We start from the raw sequence: 7381 nt of genomic DNA, 5'->3' as shown, positions 1-7381 counted from the left end.
TTTTTTGTGTGCTTTTGTGTGTGTGTGTGTGTGCTTTTTCTCATTATAGTATCATCCATTCATTCACAATAGGTTGTCTTTTCATGTGCTGGATTAAAGCTTGTGGCTGGATAATTCTTATATTGAAATAAAATACCATTTTTCACTACAATTGAGAGCTTTCAGATAGAATGGACACTTCACTAAATAAATGAAATAATTCAGGAAGAACTAATCATACATTATGCCCTTTTACTCTTATTCTTTATTCATCTTATTCTTTGATGATTATCAATAGATATGTCTATTATAAAAATAGAAGAAACACAACATCGTGCAATATGATCTATGTGCAAAACATGAAAAGTTATATGGCTTTTTTTTTTTTTTTTTTGCTTACATGTTCCACACACTTACACCAAAACTGGCTCTATCTCTTTGCAATTAAAAGAAATGGGAATCCTAAATGAATAACTTGGGTTTTTTTGTTTGTTTGTTTTTGTTTGTTTGTTTGTTTCTGTTTGGATAGAAGCATAGAGGAAAAAAAAGTTGTACAGTACTGAATCCCAGAACTTCATTAAATAATGCAAAAATTTCTTTGCAGTTTTTTTTTTTATGTTCTTTACTTAAAGAGCATATAATAAGATCTAATATTTTTTAATCTATGTAGGTAGGTATGATCTTTTTCTCTAGGTTGCTTCATATACAAAATAGATGGCTCACATTCTATCCCAAAATGGAATAGATTTACATTCAGACAGTTATCAGCTAAAACTGCATCAAATCAGAATAATTCTTTTCTTTGTTTTCTATAGAGAAGTAGATAAATTTTCACACTTAAAAACATGTGGAAAACAGTCATGAGTGCTGAAATAGTTTGACAGTACCATTTTTGGGATATGTTTGTTTGTTGCACCTCTGTACATACTTCTATACTCACTGAAATTTAAAATATCACCCTATGAATGAAGCACAACACTCTCTTGTCTTTCTTTCCAAACTGTACTTAGACATCTGTTTCACTTCAAAGACAGAACAGAAAGCCGTTTAATGGCAGCCAGGAGATATTTTGAGGGATTTGGCTTGTGATTTTTTTAATTTCCTAAAGTTCAGTGATATTGATAGCTAAAATTGTAACTTAGTATGTTTAATTTCACAGTGCTCTATGATTCAAAAATTAAAATAAGGAAGAAGTTTTAATTACTTACTTATTTTTTTTTTAATGGGGAACCTGTAACTTCTGCTGCATATGTGGTGTGCTTTAACCTGGCAGGGAGCTAAACACCACACAGCCTTTTGCTCATTTCCCCTGCTCTCAGTGGTATGGGCTGAGAATTAGGAAAAAAAAAAGGCATAACTCATAGTCAAAGATAAAAACTATTTACTAGGACAGAAAAGGAAGAGAGAAATAACAGTAATGATAATAATATATATGTATATATATATACTATTTTTCTGTAGGTATACACATGGCTGGGCATCTCTTTGTTTTGGCGTAGATGTATATATGTATGTATTTGTATGTATTGATATGTATAAGTATGCATATGTGTATGTATATACAATATACATATAAATACATACAAATACATATATACACAACTGGGATCTTGCTGTGTAGAGCTATATTGGGAAATTCATACATCATCTTGCTTGGAAGAATAACAAAAACAACCTTTTTCAGGGACACAGTGGACACAAATTTGGAAGATGCAAAAGGGGCTGGGAGATGAAAGAAAGAGAGCAAGGATTCCTGCAAATATCTAAGATCTACTCATTTCTGATTTACGTCATGCTGCTCTTTCCTCAGCTTTAACTACCACTTTATGTTTGCAAGGAATTGCTTTCTGATATTTAGATGGAACCTCTAGTGCACCAATTTGTACCCACTGCTTCTTCTACTGAGCACTATTGAAAAGAGCCTCTCTCCATTTACTTTGCATCCTCCCATCAGGGATTAATAGACATTGATGAGATCTTCCCCAAAGCCATCTCTTCTCCAGGCTGAACACTCTCAGAGCTCTTATCCTCTCCTCAGAGGAGCAGTGGTACAAGCCCTTTATCATCTTTGCTTCCCTCTATTGGGGAAAAACAGAGTTGTTCCCTGGCATATTCAGGTCTCTCTTGTACTGCAGGGCCCAGAACTAGACACAGTACTCAAAATGCTGGCTGCTGAAACCTCTCATGACCTGATGGCAATAATTTGCCCAGTGCAGCTGAGAATCCCACTGGCATTCTTAGCATCAAGGGCACATTCCTGGCTTACATTCAACTTGCTTTTAACCAGGACTTCCCAGTCCTTTTCTGTAAAGATACTTTAAGGTGGATGTCCCCCAGCAAGCATCAGTGCCAGGAGTTGTTCCTTCCCATGTGAATGACTCTGCACTTCTGAACTGACTGGAAAATGCAAATCACATGCAAATCACTGCATTACAAATCCTATGTGAAATCTCTTGACCCAGTAATTTCATTAATGAAACTAAACAGTCTTTTTAATGTTAATTTTTGCTTCCTTAGTATAGGATGGTTTTCCAGCATTATCCATCACTGCAAGCCTTATACCATTTGAAACAATAGTTCTGTTACAAGAAGCTTTGATTATTCTCACTTCTGTGTTTTTTAGCTTTTATTTATTTTTTCCTCCCAGTGCTATGGTGGCTATTATTACAGCTTATTCACCAGCAGACAAGAACAAAGATATTAACAATGCAGAGCACATAGCAGGCAATGGAGGTGGTGACTTGAGAAACCGAAGACACAATTGTCTTCCTCAGTAAAGAAACATTCCTGCTTTATGAATATCCTCCTTCATTTCTAACGGTTACTTCAACAGTGAGAAACATCTGAAGTTTAGAGTAAATTGTTGACTTTATCCACATTGAGGCAATGTGACCCATCTCTCATGTTTTCCAGCTTACAGAATACATGACACCTCTACTGAAATAAGAGTAAGATTAATAGAAAGAGTTATTTAAATATTTATTTATTACTAGACAAACATAGTCTTATTTCTTCTGCTTAAGTTGATTGAAAGCTAGTGTGAACTTTTTTTGCATAAATTACAACTGTTTTAAATGTCAAAAATTCAGTTTGAGCAGTGTCAGTCCAGTTTCTACTAAAGAGACACCGAAAAAAGGATCCGAACACACAGTGGAAAAAGAGTCTGGTGAAAGTGGGAAGAAGTACAAGTTCAGGGATGCTCATAAAAGCAGCAGAAGAGCAGAAAATTAAAAAAAATAATAATAATAATTCTGAAATCTTTGTGATTACTATTTGTTGATACCTGAAAGAGGGTTAAATTTAAGAAGAAACGTTAAAAAAAACTATGTATGAAAACTGACAAAATAATAATTTATACTAATGTCTGTCATAACGCACCAAAATGTTGGCATCTTTATTTTCCATAGAAATACACCATACAAATCTATAAGTATTAGGTGACACTTTTTCCTGCCAGTGAATTTATTTCTTCACTGACATATCAGGAACATCATCTATATTTACTCATGGTAAGAATGAAAGAAGTATGGTTTCTACTAACACTGTGTAGCTCCAGGACAAACACTTTTTGATCATTTGCCTTTTAGCAGTATTTTGTCTTCTCCCATCTCTCTTTGCTTGTCCTCCCCAAAATTCTTAGATCCTAACGTCTCTGCATCCCTAAACGATACCTTGAAGATAATAACATATATTCTCTCACTCTCTTAAGATTCATTCTGCATTTCCTCCAGGGCTTGAATTTGGTCTGTAAACTGCTGTGTCTTCTGCTTTCTACAAGTCAGTGACTCAAGATTAGCACTTGAATAAAAAAGTTTCCAAACCAATAGCTCTTTCAAATGAATTGCAACAAGTGTTGGAGGAAACTAATAAGACATGGTAGATTTCATATTTTAAAACAAATGAGATTTTATTTGAAACAGGAAACATTTCAATCCTACTTATGTCACAGCCTTACTGTATAACATGTTAAAGCAGCAAAACGACAGCTCTTTTGTCAACATTTATACTTAATACTCTTTTTAATGTTTTTGTTAAAAGATAGCTATTTTAACAAAATTACTACAAAGTGAGCATATGATACCATTCTGTATTCTAATCAAAATCATTAGCCAAAGTTTGGAACCATGTAGATAAAAACATGCAAAAAATGGCAATTTCCCAAAAGGAGGAAACAAACAGCCAAATCGAATGTTTCCTACTCACGTCTCAGTTTCCTACTAGAGAACAACTCAATCTCTGCCTGGACTAAATCTTTGCCTTTTTTCTATTATGTTGTTAATGTTTGCTCATGCTATAAATAGTGATCACTTCTCTCCTCATTTTGGTCTATTGTATATTTTGCAGCTCCACAGTGTTTCCCAAAGGAAAAAGTGAAATAATCATTCACACATGTACCATCCCTGTACCTCAACTCTGCTTTTCTTCAAACAAGAGCCTTCAGTGACGCCTGAAGGAGGTTAATCATGGTTTATTATGTTTAAAAGGAACTTTGTCACTGACTTGACGTTTCATCAAAAAGCACCATTTCATTAACACCACATTCTCACTTTTGACAGCCTATTCATGAGCTGACTCCCTGAATCTTAGTGTGGTTACCATGTTTCCTGCTCTTTAGTTCAGGGATGGGTTTTCTGGGATGCCACAGCTCTAAGGCAGGCACTTGTATCCCAAATCTCAGTGTAATTGATGCCCAATCTGATTCAGGCCCTGAAGACTGCGTATTTTTCAAAATGGTTCAAGAACCATTCCCAGAGACACCACAACTGCTTCTTAACAACTATTTTACTGAATTTGGCCAGGAACTCCCCTTCTTCCCTGTTTACTTCTCTGTGACTATCAAAAAAGTTTAATCCAGTCCACAAGAGTACCCTTTATTTAAAAACATGTTAACTCAAATATGGCCAATGCAGATGGTGGTGTAAATCCAAATTTGATTACGTCAGTAGATATATTTTATGTACTCCTGTGCTAGCAAAGATTAGCTTTGAACTCTCTCTAACAAAGGCAATTTATTTGTGCCTTTGAACATTTTCATGTCTAAATCCTTGCCATATTGCTTAATTCTAGTTCTTCTGTAGACATGCATTTTGCACTTCTGCCACCCAGCTTTGATTGCAATTTTTTCTTATCATTTGCCAAGTACAGCTCTGATTTTCACATACAACCTTGCTTGGTCAGGACATTTAAGCCTGTTATTATTTCCATTTCAAAGCACCTTCAGCAAAGTAGCAGCAGCAGCAGCAATTCATCTCTTCACAGGATGCCATCTCGGTCTGTAATGACTGTTTCATCAGTGTCCAGGACAGAACATGTATAGCCTCAACCAGTCTTTTTCTTTCCTTCTTCCTTCCTTTCTACTGCTCTTGAATTTTTGCTTCCCAAATTAATTCATTTTAAAGATACATTTTTAATTCTAAATGTCTTTGGTAAACTACAGAAGCTTACTTGTTTAAATTTGGTTTTCAATCATGCAGAGATATTACGTACTATAATGTTTGGTTCTAGCATGATTCTTTCTATCTGCTAAATAAACAAACAAATTGTTCTGTTTAGGTAATATTCTTCTCCTATAGACATTAACATCTCAAGCTGATAATACCAATAAACAGGCACAACCAAAAGATTCAGATTTGCAAAATAAAATATGTAATTATTTATTACTTTAAGTAGTCTGATCACCTTCCTTGTAATGCACTTTATAAAAATATTATTTATCGTCTTGATGTTATTACATTCTAATTATATATATTAATTGTAATTATATGTATTAATCATAAGTTTAATTTATGAATATACAAATATTTCTAATTTAATCAATAAAGGTTTTGAATAATATACACAAGCACTAGGATATTATTTTATATGCTGTTATCTCTATTAGTTTGCACTCATTTGGGGAATAAAGGTGCATTTCCTTCTCAAATATGTAGATACTCCAAAAGTAATGCCTCTTGGCATTCCATGGAAACTGCAACTGATTCAAAGAGCAAAATAACACTATTTGATAGAGAAAATTCTCAGCTACAAAACACCACCAGAATATCTACTGCCACATCACCAAAATCTGCCTCTGATTTCATGGGTCAACATACTAAAGACATTACTTTTGGAGTATCCCTTGTACATTCCTTTTTTTTTTTGTCTTTGCTATACTTGATCTAACATACTATGCTATTGAATATCTAGAAGTGAAAATCCAATAAGTGAGAATATATCCTATGACATAGGACTAGATGATCTTTGTGGCATTTTCCAAGCTTAATGATTCTATAACATTGTGAACATGTGAGGATTAGATCAGCAAACTTTATTTTATGTTCTTACTGACTAATGCAGCAAATTTATTTATCAAGGTCTTGTGTTTAGTATCATAAAAACATCAATGACAATATCATAACTGTCAAAGATCAATTGTATGTTTATTTTCATTCTTCAAACAGAAATGTTTCCTTGTTTATTGTTTTTATGGGAATAGATACCGGATTTTCTAAGTTTGTAAGGATTTACAAGGTAGTCCACTGAAAGAATGACAAAACTTTTTTTGAGGAAACAAAATTGAGGGTCTCAGTCTCATGAAAATGCAAAAAAATTCACAGATGATCACGTGGATGTTCTCAGAGCAACTATCTAATGCTAAAGGTCCTACTTATAATCCACTTTCCTCATCAAATTGTCAGGCCTGCATTTGCAAATGTCACCTTGTTAGAATATCACAGTTTGGAATTCTTATGGAATAATTAATAATCAACATATTTGAATGTAATTAGTCTTTAAAATATGACATATTAATGTACATTTATAATTGAAGTACTTGAACTACTGTCAGGTCAATGTGTGTCATTTACTATTCTTCACACCATTCATAAGTTTTGAAAAAGACCATAGAAAAATGCCACTGTCACACAGAAAAAAAGCACATGATCATCAAGAAAAAGCTTGTTAGGATAAACAACTTTAAGTATAATATATGATTTTTGCAGGCTTTCAAACTTCAAGCATGAGTTGTAAGTATGCATTGTGACTAATTTAATAGCTCTTTCAAAGAAAAACATAACCAGCAGTTTGTCCCAGTCGTTGCTGAGGATAAAGCAGTTCAACAAAGAATCAACTTGTGTAGTACTTTAAAAAGATCAGTGTGGGAGTCACCAATGAAATCTCATCATGTATCAACAATTTTCACCAAAAAATGTCTTTTTTAATAATATATATTTTTTAATCTTATACCTTTTAGTAAATTTTGACATCTTTACTAATGACTATGAATAAAATTTTGATCTCTGAAGATCAATAGATATCATGTCTGTTAAGTTTAGTGAGGCTAGATTTTCACTCCAGGCATGTGATATTTCACACAGAGACAAAAAATTTCACACAATAAAGTTGAGAACCTGATTTTTTTTTT

The sequence above is a fragment of the Meleagris gallopavo genome, chromosome 4, assembly GCF_000146605.3.
Source record: "Meleagris gallopavo isolate NT-WF06-2002-E0010 breed Aviagen turkey brand Nicholas breeding stock chromosome 4, Turkey_5.1, whole genome shotgun sequence".
Lineage (NCBI taxonomy): Eukaryota > Metazoa > Chordata > Aves > Galliformes > Phasianidae > Meleagris > Meleagris gallopavo.
Note: the sequence above shows the minus strand (reverse complement) of the source record.